The sequence below is a fragment of the Carassius auratus genome, chromosome 39, assembly GCF_003368295.1.
Source record: "Carassius auratus strain Wakin chromosome 39, ASM336829v1, whole genome shotgun sequence".
Lineage (NCBI taxonomy): Eukaryota > Metazoa > Chordata > Actinopteri > Cypriniformes > Cyprinidae > Carassius > Carassius auratus.
In genome coordinates, this window is record NC_039281.1 from 11300117 (window position 1) to 11321996 (window position 21880).

Consider the following 21880-nt stretch of genomic DNA (forward strand, 5'->3'; position numbering starts at 1 on the left):
ACAGTGAATCTATTTCTATCTCAATGTGGTGCTTAGCCAAAGGAGACACTTGTGCTGATTGTATAGACAGCACACCTATACTTAACCCTGCTAGAGACCACCTGCCTACCAGGAAATGGGCTTCAGGTGGGGGAGGCCACACTGATTCCACTCACCCTGTGTGGGCTTCTGTGGCCTCTCAGGGTGTTATTGCACATCTTGTCCTACTGTGATGCACACATTACATTCTACAGCCCACAAGACAGCACTAACGCATGCTGTACCTGCACTGTCAGAAATACAAAGGTACAAAAGCTGTCCCCGGGGCAGTGTCTAAAAAAGTATACATTTGTATACTTATTTAAGGTGCATATTAGTAACTTAGTGTACAGATTAGTATTATAGGAGTATTGGTTAGGGTTCTTCCATAAAATCATCAGGAGGCATTCATAGAATCTTCAAAATTACATTTTATTAACCGCCACACTCATATACGGTTCACAATAGTGAAAGACAATATGGGAAAACAAAAAAACAACCACTAACTGATAAATAAAATCAACGCGCTACTGTATTCTGGACCTAAGATGTTTCTCCAGGGATCCCTCACCAGAACTGACCCCGCCATAGACAAATCACACCTTTTTAACAAAACAGATCAAACCATTTTATAATTACATGGGGACTCAAGTCCATACATCAAACCTAAATGAAAAAGAAAGGTATAATATATACACAAACTCTATAAGCATTTAATTCCATTCACCATAAAGTAATAATAAAGTAAACTGGAAAGAATGCCCTTTATTATAACAACATTACAATTTTAAAAAAACAATCCAAACCCTTGTGGTACCCAAACTACATTTCCCATAATTCCTAACACAGGATATAAAGGACATCAGGAAATGCCGCGCTCTTTTAATTACAAACCTTGGCTCTATGCTGCAGTCATGGATCCCGGCAGAACCACGGGTAAGATGCTCAATCCTTCAACTAACTGAAGAAAATAGTAACCCATATCTTGTGTACTTGTGGTTTTATTAAATCACTAGCGTGCACTTTAGTAATGAATTGTGTCGCTCTTTGATCTTCAATGCGCTCATAAGAGACAACATGCACAACTAACACTAAATGTTTTGGGGTAAATAATATTAAAGAAACAAAATAAATACATTAAATTTATAAACAAACAAACAAAAAAAGTAATTAATCCCTTAAACAAAAATCTATTTATCCTACAAAGAAATGAATTAAATTAAAAGTCTTGAACAATTGAATTAACTAGCCCAATTCTTACTACAAGTGTGGCCTTAGCCATCACATTACCTTTTGAAAGGTTATTGCCACAGTGGCAGATTTTGTACCCTTTTTTGTACCCTTTTTTGAGTGTGGCAGGCCTCCCCTTCAGTCTTTTACATTGCCTATGCGGTTAAACACTTCAACTTCAACTTTTTTTTCTCTCTAGCACTTTAGTTCATTAAGTTGACTTGACAATTACAGGAAATTATGAAGAGGAGGAGATGAGTACATAAGACAGACTCAAACTGATGTTTCCCACATAAGCACCACAGCTCATGTGTGCAACATGTGCTTTTCTCCTCTTGACTAACTCCCATATTTGATCTAAATGTACAGATGAATGCACATATATGCCTGCTCAATACAGCCTTTAAAAGGCAAGCCTCTATAGTAGCTTCTTCTCCACATGGTCTCCAGCAAAAAGGCCAAATCGGTTTGCGTTTAGCCCCAGACAGTGAGCATTAGCAGGGGAGGCTCTTTCTCAAGCTCATCCTGAAGATAAGGCCTTTAGTACTCAAAGCTCAGGGACAAGATCACCCTGACTGAAACAACTTGAAAGGCAATTTTCCATACCTTTGCTCTTCAGTACATTCTCTTCCTCTTCTTATCAACTAAACGCCCTCCCCTCTGTGAACTCCAACTCCGAGCTTAAATGCTTCTCCAAGATGTTTGTATTCACTCAGTGACATGATGAAATATGAGGCTCCATTTAAACTTCCAAAACCAGCCCAGTGGGCTCATGTTGTTAGTTGGCTTGTGTGATGAATTGTATTAGTGTGCACTGGCAAGTCTAGCAAGTGCTTTAATAAGATGATGCTTTGACTGTTTCTTATTAAAACACCTTGTTTTCTGATAGCTCTAGTTTCATATATGCCTTTTATTAGATTTTATTTTGTAACATTGTCCCCCTGAGTTTTCTTACAAAGCTGTACCAGAGAAAGGTAATTGTTGATTTCACAGTTTTGGGAATAGCAATTGACCTATTTGGTTGATTTACGTTTACTGTGACTTGAAGCACGTTAAACTGTGTTGATATTCCTACATGCCTGGTTTACAACTTTAATATTTCTTAAATTCTATTTGAATGGACTGGAATCAAATAGGTGTGTGTGTGTGTGTGTATAAACGGCTTTCTTTTTTTGTTATTGTTTGTCTACATACGCATGCCATATGCATGATATATTTACACATTATCTTAATGCAGTTCATTGCAGTGACCATGTTGGGTAAAGTTACTTTCAAAGTAATGCATTACAATATTGTAACTTACGTTAGTTACTTTTTATATAAAAAAGTAATGGGTTACGTTACTTTTTTTACTTTTTAAATATGAGCAGGGCTTGATTGTTTTTAATATAAAATCAAATCCAAAAGCCCTTTTACACCAAAAAGTGTAATGAATAAACCTCAGTCTGAAGTAAAAGTAAATTCACGTCTCTACAGTAGAATGCAGGAGAAGGTTCAACACTCTCCAGCAATAAAACAAAACAATGAAGCACAACTGTTAGTTTATCTAAAGTCATTTTTGCTTATTAGTATGGTTGAACTGGATCCTCAAAGGTCAGCAGCAAAGACATAAGTTAATAAAATGGGCTTAGATACATTTGTGTTTAACATTTCATTATTGCAAGTTTGCGTCATGTTCTAAGTTTGCATTTCACTGTTTTAATTCATTTTGTTGAATACTAAATCAGTTTTTTTTTTTTTTTTTTTTTGCAAGTGGGATGAATTAATGCAAATTCACATTTCGTCTAGAACTACATGTTCACACAGTGCACTCAACGCCTCCGTACTTCTGATTTCTCCCAGGACAGGAGACTTGTCCGTCAATAAATGGGAAAACGAAGAAACTGACATTACTTTTTGAAAAGGTAGCTCAGATATTTGCTTGTAAATTAAAAATTAATGTGTTACTTAACTAGTTACTTGAAAAAAGTAATCTGATTATGGTGATGGACATCATTGGCCCTTTCCCTTGTGACACTGGCTTGTCACAGTGAAGGAGTGAGTGAATAAAGGAAAGGGATAGACTAGATTTTCAGTGGGATTTGGGCTCCTATAGCCCTAGCCATCCCCTAGATTCATCGTCTTCCTGTCTGTGTGGAAGTCACAATACCAATAGGAATAGATCTGTATGAATCACACACAGTTAGGTCTGGGACAACGTCGATGACCTCAACGCAAAAAATATGTCTACGCAAAATATACTCCTCGATTCGTCGACCTGTTTTTATTTCTCTAAAAAAAACGTTTGCAAAACGTTTACCTTATGTGCGCTGAATATACACGATGGCCGGATCAATATTCTGTCCAACGTTATATAACCAATCCAGGGGTTTTTCTGCATTGATCTTTTTTTTTTTTTTGGCGGCTGTCAAAGCCTTGTTTGATGCGTTTACAGGAGGCGTACGAGAGAGAGCCCCGGCTATGTGCGCGCACTCAGTCTTGAAACAACATGAGCGCTTCTTGCTCTCTCTCTCTCCCTTGTACATATTAATCAAAATCATTAAACACAATAAAAAAAGGGCGAAACACCAAAGTTTCACGCGCTCGCGCACTCACAGTCTTCAAACTACACGAGCGCTGTCTGGCTCTCTCTCTCTCTCTCTCGTACATATTAACCAAAATCATTAGACACAATAAAAAAGGGTGGAACGCAAAAGTTTCACGTGGAGCATTCAGATATATTTTTTTTTTCCTCCATGACAGGCTGCTGGCTCCCACTGTTTGATTTTTTGGAAAAGCACTCTGTATTAGCTTAAAGCCCTCAAGTTTACATTGGTTACTGTATTCTTTCAATTGCTCTAAACAAGTATTTTGGGTGACCTTTTTTATTGAATGCTAGACATCAAGTTGTTTCATCTGAAAGAATTTTTTTTAAGCTAGGCCCTATGTCTTCAAGTTTGTTTCAGTAAGCTATGTTTTCAAGGCTTCAAGGTTTTATTGAATGCTATCTCTATACAAGTGCAAAGTAATGCATTCTTAGTCTTTTTTGTAATTTTAGAGCAATAAACATATATTGCAATGTTAAGGAATCCATGTTTTTTTCATTCAGATATGTAAATTAACATGTATAAATTGTTAGTAGTCAATCAATGCGGAGATAATCGAAATCGAATCGGTCTGAAAATTATCGTTAGATCAATCGATGCATCGGAAAAATAATCGCTAGATTAATCGTTTAAAAAATAATCGTTTATCCCAGCCCTACACACAGTGCAGCCCTGTCAATGTCACTGCCATCATTCCCCTGCAGACTTGAGCACTAACTAGTTTACCTTGGATCACTGATTCCACTCTTTGTTTCCTTTCTCCACACGTCTTGCGTTCTCCATCAAGCTGTATGGGGACTAATCAAAGTCGACAACCTCCCACCTCCCCACACCAGCCGCAGTTCAGCCGGCACTGGCTCACGCTCTGAAGTGAAGGGACCGCAAAGTTCAGATTACTTTAAGTTCCATTGTGATTATTCTTATCTGCTATCAAATTAAAGCAGAGCAACATTTCACAATGGGCTTCCACCTATGAATATAGAGGAGTTTAGACAGCGAGAGGGTCCTTGGGGGGTGTTTGCACAAATAGGATATGAAAGACCTTGTTATCAGCGCGCCAATGTTTGCAGAGATAAGCAGGACAGACTGCTGCAATCCTCCTGGAAGGAAGAAAAAAATAAAAAAATCTGCGGATGCACCACATATGGTCACACATCACATATATCTGTGCTGTTCATCAAGGCTCAATGATAGGGGGGAAATAAGCAGGGCTGACATAACTGCACAAGCCGAGGCGGCCTGATATATATACACGTGTTGGGTTAGAGGGTCACAGGATTCACTGCAGACAGATGTTGATGTCCCCCAGCTGTCGGAATCTGCCGTCATATTACTTTCGCACTGCAATCTTTCTCCCTCCCTTCTCGTCCGGTCTCGCTCTTTCGGACTCCTCCATAATTGCCATGTCGAGAATTTGTGGTTCTTCATAAACCGGCTGCTGTCGGATGGCACTTCCCGTGGCCAGCCCTGGAAACAGATGTCCGAGTCACCGGCCTCCATTAGTCCGGCCCTCGCACAGGGATAACTCATTCCTCCAGACCGGCCTCCAGACATCAGGCTCTCTCCTCGCATTCATCTGGTCTCAGAGCCAGAGAATGAGTTTAAGAGAGAGATGGAGAGACAGACAGGGAGACGCTGGGTGTCTAATGACAGGGCACGGTGCCATGGAGTTTCTTTAACTCACGCTTGTTCCTGTAAACTCTAACGCCAGTGCGCCTGCTAGCAGTGTCACTCCATTTTAGACACTCATTAAGGTCGTGCATGTCTCCACCTGTCACCGTGCACAAGTCTGTGATGGTTACCTGCCGATGTTGTCCTACCACGAACATGATTTTGTGTTTGTTCCTGGGCCAATTATTCATTGCATGCTGACATATCTGCAAAATGTTTGGGGTACTTTTCCACCCTGCGGGTCTTAAGAGGAAGTCCGCGATGATCAAATAATGCAGTCCTAGAGAGGACAAAAAAAAAACCTGTAAATGTTAGAGGTAATGGGCCTCATTTCTGAAGGAATCTAATCCACCCACGTTTTCGTCATAAATCTCCAGACATAATTATTTTCAAGGACTGTGAGCTTCTGTTCAGCTTTATTAATCAATAAAAATACCCATATTAATGCTGTAAGTGGTCTTTGGCTGTCTTCCGAAGCTTTTTTTATTTGAAGATTGCTGTTGCATGCACTGCTGCTCCTGGAGACATGTGCCTTGAAGACACATGTCTCTGATTGAATTGTGGGACAGTTGAATTGTTCGCTGTGGGGTCCTTTTTGATATTTTCACTTAAACGATACTGAATAGTGAGACCTCTATCTAGCAGGAGTCTCACGTAATCCCGTCCTCACCCCTCCCCAGGCCTGTGATTGGCTGAGAGGGGTCTCAGCTTGTTGCCTGAAGGGGCAGATTGCAGCAGATTGGTGCAGTGCTGCTGAGGCTGGCATGCTGATGCCAGGGACACTGTGACTGGCAGCATGATATAGCCCACAAGAGGACGACTCTCTGAGATGCTAATGAGAGCAGAGCACCTGTTAGACATAGACAGGCCCCACAGGGGGTACAGAGAGAGTGAATAAGGGACAGAAAACCATCCAAATTCACCAGACTCAACATTTGGAAGAGTAACTGCGCTGTTACTTTTTTTTTTAGTTATTTAGGGGGTATTGAAACACAATAGAGAAAGGAGTGGTTTTTTTTTTTTTTTTATCCAGACAAGCAGTCACGAGGATTAAAGGTGGGGTATGTATTTTTTCAAAAACGCTTTAGAAAACTGAGTCGGGCTGTGTACCAAAAGAAACTTGTAGCCAATTAGCAGTAAGGGGCATGCCCACTCATGATGGGGAGGAGAGAGTACTCAGTTCGCAGGACAGACATTAGCCGAGCAGAGTGATGACCGAAAGATAGAGATGGATTAAAAAAACAACAAAAAAAAAAAAAAAACAAGAGGAAAATGTCTGCAAAACAAAAGAATGCTTATGATAGGTCAAGTAGGACCCATGTAAATATTGAATCCGACTTCCAGCTTTCTGCCACGTTGTCTGAGTTGTGCTCATATGTGTGGGATGGAGCTAGCGAAATAGGGGAAATACCCTTTTGGGGTAGCAATGTGTTTGTATTGGTGATTTAAATATATTAACAATGGCTACCAGAAATCACTTACCCCACCTTTAAATAAACTTTAAATTGTTCACTCAACTACATATAGTTTGTTATATCAATTACCTAAAAAGTTTAAATGGTTGCCTTAAAATGTGTTAAATGAACTTCAACACAAGTTAACATGACAAAATATTTTTATTAAATAATTATCCTGGCATAAAAGCACAAATAAACCTAAATTAACCATAACCATTAATGCTTATTAAAACATTTACATATTAGCACTACATAAACATAAGTGTAAATTTGTGTACATAACTGTTTGAATGGAAAAAAAAACAAAAAAACAAAACACAAATCAAAAATTTAAATCAAACTATTTTGCCTTTTAAGTGTTGTACAAGTCCTGGATATCATTACAATTCCAGATCACCAGGATTTCTTCTTGTTTTACCACTACCACATTGTTTGATTTGATTGATGGTGCTAACTTTGGTCACCCAAAACTATAATAAGTCATGTCGTTAATAAATTCCTGCTCAGAACCTGTGTTTTGATTAAAAACAAAGGGGAAACATTAGCATTAAGACGTGCCTTACAATCTTAAAGCTTACGGACTCCAATAAATATGTGCATTTATATAGAAGTTTAATTACAAATTTGTCTAAGCTCTACAAAGTGACAGTCATTCCCTTGATGTCTGCATAGCACTGTGATATATATACAACTGAAAAAGGACTTGCTGCGATCCATCCACAAGATCATTGAATTCTGTGCTGATCTTGAGTTGTTAACAGATTTTATGTATAAATTAAAAATCTTTCCTTAAGTCAAAGGTCATAAGTTTACGTTTCAATTACCAGAGCCCTACTTTACAATTCAGATGAGGCTTTTAAATTACATAACACATGGAATTAGAACAAAAAAAAGCAAATTTTACACATTTGTGTCTATCTTTATTGCAGGGCAGATTATACAAGATTTAAGCTATTATAGCGGTTATTCAATAACCTTTTAGCTTTGAAAGAATATACTTAAAAATGTATAATTGTACAGCAGTGGATTCCACCAACCTGTCTATTTCCCAGTTATCAAAAGACATAAATAATATGTCTTCCAGAGTTTCATTATAACCTTTTTTTTATGAATATGGATAAGGCAATGCTATATTCACTTTCACTTTTTTTTTTTTTTTCTAAATCTCTCGATGGAGTGCTGTGAATCACCACAGATAATATCGGCTGTCCGCTTGGTGTGAATTAAGCCCATACACCCCCTCTTTGTGCACTCCCTGTGCTTTCCCACAATCCAATCTTGACAGCCTGACTGATGTAGACGATAAGCTGGAAAACCAGGGGTTCAGCCAATCTCCCCCGGCCCCCTGCCCTGTTCAAACCAGTAGCAGAAAACATCATCTGGAACCTGTGAGAAAAGGCCAGGACACTATGGGATCTTTTATTAGCCATCTGACCTGTGTATATATGTGTGTGTGTGTGTGTGTGTGTTTGTGTGAATCACCCTCACTCATGCCCTTAGATCATGCCTGTCATCTCAAACAACATTGCAGACAGGTTTCAGTACAACAACCTCATGTTCAGCTTTGTTTTTCGAGTAGCTCTAAAACAGTGGTTTCAGTACAGAACTGCTTCTCTGCTCTGAAATCACGTTTTGTCTTTCTCTTTCACTCTGTAGTACATCATTGAACAAATGAGCCGATTAACAGTGCTGGTAGCTCACTTTCTCACAGAGGATTTGAAGGAAAGCGCTTTGAGGAAGCTGGTAGATAGACAGGTGGTATTGTTGAGGATCATGCAGCATCTCCCTCGATTACCTGCCTGTGATATCGGCTCGTGTACCTCTTATGGACACCAGTGGAAGTCTTTTATATGAAATAGGAAATGTAATTTCGTTTTTGTTAATGTACTTTATATACTGAAAGGATTACTGTGCTCTGTGCACACTTAAAGCTCGCTGTGTTGGATATTTGCCAACCAAGCATCTGGTCATATTAGTGATGGTTTGAAAGATGCTGGGAGTATGTTGACGTTTTCCGCTGCAGAATTATGTATCACATACCAGATTGATAGGTTGGTTCATCCCCCCTGATAGTGATGCAGTGATGCAATCAAACAACTATTGCTCCACCATCATTTCCATCATTCTCACTGACACATATGCAGATCCAAGCACACTTTGATGTATTCATCCAAGGAAACTTTTAATCTTGAAGACTTTTAGAAAAGAAATACACTCAAAATGCTTTACAAACTTTCACCACAGTGTATTAAATCTATGTAATGTATTAAGTGTGGAAATATACATCCTTTTTTTTTTCCTATTGAAAGTCATGAAATTTTCCACTGCATTGTCATTTCCATCTCATCTCAAATTATACATTTGATTTTGTAATGGAGGTACACTGGTAGACATGACATTTTGAAGTAATTTGTAATAAAACACCTGTCTCCTTTTGTCATGCAAAGGCTAATTTCGTCAGTAGCATCCTCAATGCACACAATTAAACCATGTTTCACACTTTTTGCATGATCTGAGAAAATTACAGCTTGATTGAAAATTACGCACAATAAAATATTCTGTGAGGTTTTCCCTATTTTTTATTTATTTACATTTCACATCTGATGTCTGACATTTTTGCCCAATCTGACTTTTTTTAGTTGCCAAATTGTTTGGTTTGATGGAAACTGAAAATAGGGCAGTTGTAGTGATATAATAATAATAATAATTATATATACATCTTGAAATTTCAACTGAGGAAGACAGAGTCCAATAATTGCTAAGTGCGGCCAATCCTGGAAAAAATCTATAGTTACACAAACTTTTTTTCAGAATACTTTTTCAAAAGTACCACATTTAAATGATGAAAGCATGCTTAAACTTTTCGGAGACCGTTATCAATTTCATGTCAAAAGTTTAAACCTGTTAGTTTGCATACGAAACCCTCTCTGGGATCTAAAAGTGCCTGAAGCTCAAGAAACTCTGATACAGTAAATGCACAAACATCTGTACATATATATTTGGATCACCCTCTGTTGATTATTTCCAAACTAATGAATTCAGTTAGCATGTTCCACACATTCCCACGATATCAGCCTGTAATGAATTAGCAGCTGTTGACAGTTGTCTGCAGGGATACAAGTAATAGAGAAATCCAAGTAATGGCATATTTTTCATTACGCCCCTTCAGAAATGGTTTTCATTCTTCCTCTGCCTAAGGTGAAGAACGCGCCGGTATGTCGTTCCCCGGAGTGGCATTGACAATAAAAACCCACACAACTGTTTACATCTTTCGTAACTTTATTACTATTGATTTTTGACACTAAGGGATGAGATCTATGGAGCGATTTTTGCCTTGTTCTGTAGACTGTACACCCGCATGGCCAGTAATTGATAGAATTACTCTGCATATACTATAGGCGTGATCACGGCTAATGTATTTATCGCTGTTGTATATTATTCCTGTTAGGTGTTCATTGACAACAATGTTCCAATTAATCAACATTTGACCTTTACTTCCATTTCACTGCTATTCTCCTTCTCATGTTTTACATTGCATCCACACAAGTAAAATATCCAACTTTAATCGCAAATTTCATTATGCCACTGATTACAAATGCTCAAAATGTCTTAGTCTCTGAGCCAAACTTGTCCCCTTTGGTCAATTTGTCAGTTTGCCAGTACAAGGAGGGCACCTTGGGGCCGACTTCTGGTCATTTCTCTGTGTCTGACAGGAATCTCGCTAGACCAGGGAGAAACAAATGTGTTCCGCTCAGCAAGCACCTCTCCACAACACTGTCATCGGCGCTCATTAGTCAAACGCTGCTTCTCAGCAAATGTGACACCAGTCGCTCGCTTCATATCCACAAACAGCCGCTCCCAAAGGCATGCTGTTTTTAGAGATCTTCCAGAAGACACGCAGAAAAACTCTACAAAAATCTGATTTCACCTCAGCCGCAGACGTTACATCAAAAACTGAAGCGAACACCGATGAGCGCTGAGTCTGTTTGTGTTCCCCTCATTTAAGAGCACAGACTCTGCATCCCTGTATGTGAGGCATACACGTGATCTCACATTAACAGTCTGCACAGCTGCGAATGCATATGATACTTTATCATTTTTACCAATTCTAATAACATTTTGGTGGCAAGATAAGCTATGATCTAATAAATTATTTATAGATTTAGCAAAGCAAATTTCAGTCAGGCTTACAGTTTTAGAAAACTTTAACATTTTGCAGGGTTTTATTTAATGCAGTTAAGAATACATATATGTGCATATTGAGCTCATAACCAAATCTTGAACATGATGATTTTTCTTCTATAAATTCTTGTAGACGCACTTGTGCTGTTGGTTAAAGGAATGTGTTTCATCCATGAATTTATGAAACCATGTACGTGGTGGTTAGGCTTTGTCTTTTGCAAGTAAAAAATATCAGTAGTATATTGTCTGAATAATTAAAAGACAGTTGATGTGAAGTGCATTTGAACCAGTGGGCACTCAATGTTGGTTTTTTGATTGGTTGCTTGGAGTCAGTGTGAAGTAGGGTAACAAAGAGAGTTTTTGAAAACTCAGTGTTTCCATCCTGAGAGCCAAGGGCTTCCTAGCTGCTCTCATTGTGTGTGTTCTGGTGTGAGAACTGAGAGTAGCTACTTGACGCTCTGGGACTTCAGGAAAATGTTTGTATGATGGAGAGTATTTTGATGTTATGTAAGAAATGGGGTTAAGATACTCTTTTTACTACAAGTAAAAGCCTTGAGGTTTATGAAACGAAGAACACAAGGTCAAAATGATATGACAACTCGGAGTTCCTAAAACGGCACTGATCTGACAAAAAATGTAGATGTTAAAGGAAAGCTTATGATATTGGATTTTGTGTTCCCCAGAATGTGAAAAATACTGTTCTGTCTTTTTAACAAGGTAAACATTTTTTATTTATTTATGGGTTGTTAGTTAAATTCCATTAACTTTTAGCAAATGTCTCACTGAATAAGTTTAATTCATTTGAAATCTATGTAATTTTAACAGTTTAGATTTCAAGAAGCAACTGTGAGAATGTTTCTAAAGAGTTCCAGATTCATGAAAAGTTCATGAAAAGTGCTTGTTGTCTTAAGCAAAACTCATGGAAAAAGCGATTGTAAAATCATATTCAATGTAGGCCTATTTTAACCCAACAAATCTAACTTATCTGCTGTAGTTGGTTCAACTTTAAATCAGATGTACAGTATTGTAGATTAGAAATGAGCTATTTATATCTCATCTAACCCCAAAAAGTTTTGGTTTGTGCAAGCTAATGTTTTTAGGATGATTCAGTATGTTAAATAGTATTTTTGACTGGTTATGTTACAAGAGGCTCGTTTCTCAGGTTGACTTTTTCAGGGTAACAGATATACTATCGAGATGAAAAGCTGTGATTTTATTGGCTTGAATAGTAGGGAAACAAAAATTGCAACAACCATGTCTTATATAAGCATATAAGAATTATTACTTAAGCATATTCTTTTACAGTGCATAAGTAAAAGAGTGCTGTTCTGCTAATAGCCCAAATCAGAGATGTAACGCCCAGCATCTCGCTGATTATCAGGGCCACTGTCAATGCCAGAACAGCAGATGCTGAGCTCAAACACACCGACCTGCTGCGAAACCCAGACACCTCTCATGCCAACTGGGAAATGAAGCCTGTGGACTGCACGCAACTATATCACCACACGGAGTACGTTTTGTCATTTCTTACCAAGTTCGCCCACTATTTTGAAAGATAAAAAGCAGCTCATTCATTTTGGCGAGAATAGAATAAGACTTAACAAGCAATGGCCAAAGAGAAAGTAAGCGTTTTAGTGTGTCACCTCCCAAAGGAGAACCTGAGGAGGTTCTGTGGGTTCTGCTATTGATTTGGCTCTGTTTGAGATTGTTTTCCACCTCACTGTAATGAGAAGACTGGGGATCAAGACTACAGAGGGAAAAATAACTCTTACAGAAAATAGCATCTATAAAGACAGCCAATTTACACAATTTCTCTAAAAAGAAAGATGGGCGGCTACAGAAGGAAAGTTTTTAGTGGGCGAACTTTTGGACATTTTGGACACTGAGACTTGTGTGGAACCGCAATTTTATATATTCCCTTTAAGGTGGCCAAACAGGGTAGCTGTAAATAGCATCTGCCCATTAAAGCATGTTGTATTGAGCATATAAATATATAGCCTTTTACAAGTTTTTTTCTTCTTGCAAAAGGATTTTATCACACAATGATATTGGAGCTCGCAATCCTGGCACGTCTGGTGAACTTAGTACACAACTCAAATGTGCTGTGACTTTTGGAAAACACGCACACATTCACACCAACACGCTGCACCAGTACCTAGGGTGCACTTTTAATAACAGGGAAACACATGGGCAAATGTACATTATGCAGCCCAACTCTAATAGAGCAAGCTAATTGGAGTTGGCTTTGTGCTCTACTGATTTCCATCATTAAAGCACGGCTCGCCTTTCCGAGACCGATCCAACCAATGTGGCATTGCACTGAGGAACAATGGCCAAAGTTAGCATGACAGCTAGTGCTAATGATTCCTCTAGAGGACCCTTGGAGGAAAAGTTAACAATGTGTGTCAAAAGAAAATGAATGACTTGACTCAATTTCAAAGAAACCACAACAGCCATAAGCATTATTAACATTGCTTTAAATATACACACATTCATATCATGAATGATTTCCTGAAACGTGCTGCCCACAGTTGTCTTTTCGTTTATGACATAACTTTGTCACAATTCTTAAATGAGTTTACTGTTTACCAATTCATATCAGATAGACATGAGTACAGCCTATTTGGTGTCTGCTTATCTTGCGCTTGCACACTTCGTTTTAAAGGAACCCTTTCAGATGATTCAAGTCCGCTGTACAAAACCTTCCCCATCTTTTGTGGTGCCGAGTACATTGTTGGATGGAAGCTCAGAGGACTTGTCATTTGATTGAATTTTGTTGACCTAAGCACACCATGCAGAACACTTATCAACACATGACCAGATAGAGGTTGTCATACATATTGTTGAATCTGATGAGTGGGAGCGGATCGGCACAGTGGAGCTTAAATTGAATCTTCTTGCGAGAGCCAGCAGGGAGCCAGGTGGAAAACTTTATAAACAAGGCTGCCTGAACGACAGACTGTGTTCGACACACCATATGCTGAAGTTCAGGGATGAAAATGCCTTGAAATATTTTAAAGGTAAAGGAATCCAAAATAGCGACAAATACTGTACATATTGTGCCCTATAGGTATTTAATTTGGACAGATGGCTGACAAAGAGGTTTGTCCTTGACGTTCTTGCGTATTCAGTTTGTAGATGCTTCACTGATGCTATTATTGAAGCCATTTTTAATTTTTTGCATCATTTAACATCTTTCGACATATGATCAGGACTTCAACCTTTTTGAATGTATGTGCTGTATGGTATTAAATTGATGTAATGTAACATTCCATAGCAGATGGATGTGTATGATCGGTAAGTTTTATTTTTAGTTCACAACTTCTGAAAATTTGGTGTGGAATAGAAATCTCTTATCAATGAAAATAATAATAATTATTAAAAATTCCATTAGTCCATTTCAGACTAATGGAAAGAAAACATCCCAAAGACATTAAGTGTTTCGTTTATAGCACTTTATCTATTTGTGCCACTAGATTTTAATTACAATACATTTTTAAAGAGCGTTTTCTCAATTTATTTTTTTCTCCAACACTGGGTCATAAATCTCCACTGCAGTGGCACTTACACACACCAAACTTTACTCATTTATTTGTCTATATTCTGAAGATTTCTACAGAGGGATTTGTTAATATATAATTTTCTTGATTATATACAACATCCCCCCCAAAAAAAAAAATTGAAAATATATTGTTTCTGAATTATGGAGTGACAAAAGAGAATTCCCTCTTTAAAAAATTTAACTCTTTATATATATATATATATATATATATATATATATATATATATATATATATATATATATATATATATATATATATATATATATATATATATATATATATATATATATATATATATATATATATATATATATATATATATATATATATATATATATATATATATATATATATATATATATATATATATATATATATATATATATATATATATATATATAAAATGAAACTGACTTCATCCAGTGATTAGACTTTTATACTAGAAATGTATGCAATTTACTGCAAATTTCATTAAATGATGCCTCATTTGCATATTTAAACATAACATTTTTGAAAAATGTTAATTTGTTAGTGTAATACAATGTTTTAAATGTTTTTTTTTTTTTTTTTTTGCAATTATCAATGTAATCAATCAACTTGGTAAGTAAGGTGATAACTATTCGTTTTTTTAACCTTATTCACCTGCAGTGTCATAATATTTAAGAATATTACAATTTAAAATAGCTGTTGTCTATTTTAATGTTTAAAACAATTTGATAATTAATACAGTACTGGAACACAGATCCTTTTTTTTTTCTAGGATTCTTTGAATGGTCCTTTTTCGAGTATTATGTTTTGAAAAATTATAAATGTTTTTACTGTCTGTTTTGATATTTAATGCATCCTTACTGAACAAAAAAAAAAAATCATGTTACACTGCAGACTTCAGTTATGGCTACTTAAAATATACTAAAATACTAAAATATTAAAATTTATTTTGAATTGTAATGTTTCACAATTTTAATTGTATTAGACTAGTTAAATTGCAAAGCATTGTAGTCTGCATTAATTCTGTAGATCAGGTAACATTAGTATGGAGAGGATTTGTGAGAGGTCTTGAAATACAGCTGCAAGTGTAGAAGACAGTAGTCTGATTTGACTGCAGTAGACGAAAGACTTAAATCTGTTAAAGATGTTCCAGGTCTGCAGAGACTGGAGTATTTTCTGCGCTGTGGCCTGCTGGGGAACAACACTAACTCAGGCAGCTTTTTGCGGCATTACCAGACTCACTGGAGGCAGTGTCAGAGAACAGGAGATGGTGACATAAAGAACACTTCTGTAGATCCTCTTCACATGGTGTTAAATTGGAGCATCTTTAGCCATGGGCTTAATCCACAAGGGTTCAAATTTTGTCTGAGAAGCAAGGCGTGTCAACCCCTGCTGGTACAGTAGATGCCTAAAGATGCCTCACACTCTTAAAAGCGTGAAATAGACATACTATATATCTCCCCTCTCTGCTGTGTCAGGAAAGTCTGTAGTTAAGGGTTTGGCATGATTTGCACTGTTGTGATGTCATCATCCAATCAGTGCTGTCATGATGTATGTTTTCTGTTGTGACTAGTCACTTGACATTTACACTTAAGAGAAAGGGTGTCTGTAACTGAGTATCTGCTCCTCACCTCCTCGCTGCACATTACTTGTTATGGATCATAAAGTGAGAAGTAATTTCATTGAACAAGGTCGCTTTCCTACTCACGGATCTGTGGATAAAGTGCTTATATCTCCCACTGTGATTGCAATGTTATTTCACTGTGTGTTTAGCCTTGAGCTATCTAGTTTGCACTATCAGCGTGTGTGTGAATATACAGTGCAGTGATGTCCTTGCGAGAAAGCTGCTTTCTTTACTTACAAAAGTGTGTCGTGTCAGCCACTTCTAAATGGGCAATCACTGGGGAGTTTATTACAGGATGAGCACATTTTCCCAGAGTAATAAAGTATTTAGATGAGGTAATAATAAATACAGTGTCAAGTACAGATTATGAAGAGATAATTTATTTACAGAAAAAGATTAGAACAGTGAAGTATTTGTTTTCTGTTGTGACTAGATGTTTCTGGTTATGATTGTACATTTCAGGGAGTTCAGTACACTGAAGTGTGAACTTTGTCTGTCATCACTAACAAAGCCTAGCAACTTGCATATGTTATGGTAACAAAATAAAAGGCATTCCCATGTTATTGCAAGTCAGTTGTTAGTGTGTTATTCCATGGCATCCATCTAAAACACCCTAGCAGCTGCATAACAATGCCATAGCAACTGTATAACAACCACCCACATCATCTTAGCAACTGCATAGCAAAGACCTAGCAACCACCCAGAATACCTCAGCAACCTCTTAGCAACCTTCCAGAATACCTTAGTAACCACGTAGCGATCTGTCTGTCTGAGAGACTGCATGGCCTTATAACCTCTAACCTTTGAGCTTTTAAAACGGCTTAATATTACCATTTAAAACTACTTCAAATCTCAACATTTTAAAGATGTTTACATATAGAGGTGTATGTGTAGAAAGAGAGAATATCGAGAAAATAATTTTTGGCTATTTTTAATGAATAGATGAGGAGCACAAAGTCTTTCATTTCAGAAATTGAGCTTCACTGTTTGTGATTTTGGAGTACATGTGCTTGACCAAATAGGTCATGGTTAAATTCTATCTGATTTAATACAAATGAATGCGAGAATCTCATCAGGATTTGAACATGGACCTGATGGGTGACTCGCATGGTCTGGCTATCATTTTCAACTTCATTTGTTCTCTGATCATATCAGAGCTACACGGTACAACTTCAAGCAAATGGATAGGTGTTAAGATGCATCAGGGTACTAAGGGACATTTAATATCCCAAATAAGTGACGTGACATTCAGCCAAGTATGGTGACCCATACTCAGAATTTGTGCTCTGCATTTAACCCATCCAAAGTGCACACACACAGTAGTGAACACACACACACACACACACACACACTGTGAACACACACCCGGAGCAGTGGGCAGCCATTTATGTTGCGTCACCCGGGGAGCAGTTGGGGTTTCGATGCCTTGCTCAAGGGCACGTAAGTCGTGGTATTGAAGGTGGAGAGAGCACTGTACATGCACTCCCCCGTGCACTTCCGTCCGGCCCGAGACTCGAACTCACAACCTTTCGATTGGGAGTCTGACTCTCTAACCATTAAGCCACGACTTCCCCAAATAAGCACATGGATGAAATTATCTCATCCATCCAAAGACCTCAGAAGTTCCATTATGTATTCCCATGATCATTAATTTGTGCAAAGATATCCTTCTGGTTGAGATGCATTCTCAATCCCTCCAGAGGAACATGAACACACACACACACATCTAAACTCCCTCTTTCCTCTTGCTCGTTCATTCTGAAGCACGCTGATGATGGTGCCTTGGGTGACACCGTTTTCATATTTCATCAATGGCTGCGGACACGTATGCAAATTTGTCTCCCTTAGAACACACACTGGCTCTGGGAGGGTGTCACTTATTGATGCCAGTGCTTATTTAAAGACCACCATCTCTCAAGAGACCCTGCACTTTCCATTAGATTTCACTTGAAACGTGCACTATTTAGACCAGGCTTTTGCCTCCACTCAGGCAGAGAGGTCTGAATTTGTTCCCTGCCTGTATCAATTTTTGTACTGTCATTCTCCACAAGGCCTCTGAGAGCAATTTGGATGGAGCTCTTGTTTTGGGAATACAGCAGCTACTCATCACCGAACCCGAACGAGGATAACACATTTTAATGTATGATCATCAGATGCAATTATTATTCATTGGCCGACTGATAATTTATCCTTTGGCTATTTATCCCAGCACTTTCTGTATTGTCCACATGCCCATTCTACTGCTGTCATATCAGAAATGAGCAAATGGTGTTTCTTTTTTTTTTTTTTTTTTTGCATGTTTTTTTGTAAAGGCGTGTATTTCCCTCGTCAGTTGCCATCTTGATAGACTTTGATGACAGGGCCTTTGAAGGCTTGATCAAAGCGAGCCGCCTTTCATGGCAATGATGTTTGCTTTCGCGCTTTTCCCATAACTCCTTCTCCACTTTAGGGGAGCAGGCCTGACATGACCAGTGTTCATTAGTGAGTCACTTAATAGATGAGGAGGCACTTTATTCTTCACACGCTCCTACAGCAAAGTTTGCGTTCGTGGTTAATTGATACAAAGCTTGTTTGATCAATAATGGAAACATCTTGATGACTGTTCACTTCACTTGAGCTATACTGCATGTGTCTTGTGCATGATAGAGTGAAATAAATGCAAGTGAAAGAGCCTTGGATTGATGTTCCCTTCCTTTTAATGGCTCTTTAAACGTTGACTTGTGGATCTTGACCTCCTTAAATATTCACGTGTTCTTGACAAGCCACTCTGCAAGATAAGTTTGTGGCCTGGTGGTTACATGTTTTAAAGTACTGATCAGTTTCTCTTTACGAATGTTGCAAATTATACGGTCGTCGTGATTTTGCGAAGACATGTCCCTGGATCCACATCTTTTGATGATCCTGGATCAACATTGTCCAAAACAATTAACTTGACTCAATCCCTGCCCCTAAACCTACCCATAATTTATTCCTAAAATCCGTGGGAAATGATAGCGAATTAACAAGTCTAGAAGCACCTAACCCTGACTTTAAGCCTAAAACAGATATTTCTTAGTTATCTCCATTCTGATTGGTTGATTGGAATGTTGTTCCAGGATCAATAAGGATGTTAATCCAGGAACATGTTGTACTTGGTGAAATCATGCTCACCAAATTATACAGGGAAGTGTTTCAGACGGATTCAAACTAATAATTCATCGTAATTGTAAAAACTACCAAATCAGAGTAGCTGATTTTGGCTTTTGAGCTTCACTGGCTGCACTTTTGTTTTTGATTTCCAACTCGAAGACTATGCTGTTCACATTGCTTGTTTTTCATTTACTAAAAAGCACTGGCTCATAAGTCTCATTTGTTTGGTAATCAGATTTTCTTTTTCTTTTTTTTCTTTTTTTTTAAAGCTTGGAAGACTAACTTTGAATCAAACATTGTTCAAAATTTAACCTTTTGATTTACTGGAATAAAAAAGGCTCCTAAGGATAATTTGTTCACGAATCAAACTATACTCTTGCATTTTTGATGAATCAAAAATAACCATCATAAGAGTACTTTTGTGTATCAGACTGCACTGTTTGTTCTTTGCTTTTGATTAATTAGAAAAAATATGGTTGTAAGAACCATTTGTTCACGAATCGATCTATACTCATCATGCTTTGTTTTTCATTAACTAAATATAACCATCCCACAAGAGTCATTTGTTTGTGAATCGGACTACACTGGTCATGCTGTGTTTTTGATTCACTAAAAAAAGGTTTTTCAACAAGTGCTCTACAAAAACAGAATATAGAAGAAAAATATAAAGGGGAAAAATGGAAGAGGGTGTGAGAGAAATCATGTGGGGAACCGTAATCGACTCTGGCCGATGTATTTAAAGTTATACTAATGGAGGCAGTGAAGCTGAAATGGCAGCAGGGAAGAGAGAGGTCAGTACATACAGGGCTGCAGGCAACTGACTTCTGGCCGCCTGCCCAACAGGACTACTCAGCTGTGACGTGGGGAGATGGAAATAAGAGACCGCACGTGCTCAACAGCGTAGTGACACCGCAACACTTTCAGTCCAGTTGTATTGATTAGATGGAAGCTCCTGTTTAGGCTTGTTTTATGGAAATAAACACCTGGGTGGTTTGATCTATTAAGAAATATGCTACTTAAATGATCAGAACATCGACAATAATATAGACAAGATCATATTTGTGAATCCAGAATTTATCAATGTGTTGCTAAAAAAGGTTTTGATGAAAAGGAAAGCAAAATTTTAAATTTCAATATCTTCTAGCTTCAGACAGACCTCTGTTCACAGACCTCACAAAAAAAAGGCAAAAAGGGCCTGTTTCAATTTTATTAGCTGGTCTCTATGCAGTTTTTGTGAGCCGGTGCAAAGGTTTTGAACAGGTCTGACAAGTCAGTGGCTGCTACGTGCCAGGCATCCACAATGAGCGCTTCTGAGGAAGAACGAGTCATTTTGAGGGTTTGACATTTGATGGTTTTACAAGTTTGTGAGGTTCGTGGTGTCAAATCTTGAAAGATATTCTGAGTTTTGTTCGAGGCTCTTGTAGAAAGTAAACCCTTTTTCTGAGTTGTTTGAACAACCTTTTCTGACTGCTGCCTCGTTATTTGGAGCATGTACCATCGATGGCAGGCGCGTCCAATCCTGCTCCTGGAGGGCCCCCTTCCTGCAGGGTTTAGATCCAGTCCTGATTAAACATACCCAGACCAGCTAATTAAGGTCATCATGAATACTGGAAACTTCCAGGCAGGTGAGTTGGAGCTGAACACTACAGGTACAGTAGGTGGCCCTTCAGGAGCAGGATTGGTCACTCCAGGTCTGTGGTGTGACCGTCTGTTACAATACTGTAGGAAACCAAGGATGAAAAAAAGTAAAACGGCAAACAAGCTCAAAACATTCAGGACATACTGTACATTTACATTTGCTGTAAAAAAAAGAAATAATGGACAGTGTGCGCATGTGCAGGAGTCAAATGCTGGCTCACTCAGTTTAATTTGTCAAAAACATTTCATAATGTGTCCGTTTAATACAAGTAAATGCAGAAAACCATATTACAACCCTCCCTGTCTGGTCAGCCTGTTCATATCTGTCATTTAATATCGATTTACGTGAGATCAGTGGTTCAACCTCTATTTTATGAAGTTATGAAATGTATATTTCTGTGGGCAAAGAAAACAAAAATAATGACTTTATGCAACAATTCCATCTCTTCCAATTCAGTCCTGAACACGTGATCATGAGAGTACCACAACGCATACATGTGCTGCTGTTGACACAGGAGCCGGTGTGCTGACATAAAATGTCCATCTCTCAAATATCTTGATTTGTGTTCCGAAGTTCTTACAGGTTTGGAGTAATTAAAGGAATACTAAACCCTAAAATGAAAATTGTCATTAATCACTTACCTCCATGCCATCCCAAACCCATAAAAGCGGTGTTTGTCTTTGGAACACAATTTAAGATATTTTGGATGAAAACCGGGAGGCTTGTGACTGCCTGCACTACGGTTAAGTGGGAAGAAACAAAGACGAATTGTTGAATAAAGTGATTTTTGTTTT

At 37.9% G+C, this 21880-nt stretch overlaps 1 protein-coding gene across 1 annotated transcript in view; it reads left to right on the plus strand.

Annotated features, from left to right (window-relative positions):
• Window positions 1–912: 912 nt before the first annotated feature.
• The window catches only part of LOC113057912 (teneurin-2-like), a 182111-nt gene continuing 161143 nt past the window's right edge, over window positions 913–21880 (plus strand). Inside the window, exon 1 of the mRNA XM_026225508.1 lies at window positions 913–954. The gene's annotated coding sequence lies outside the window, so the exon portion shown is untranslated. The remainder of the gene's footprint in view (window positions 955–21880) is intronic.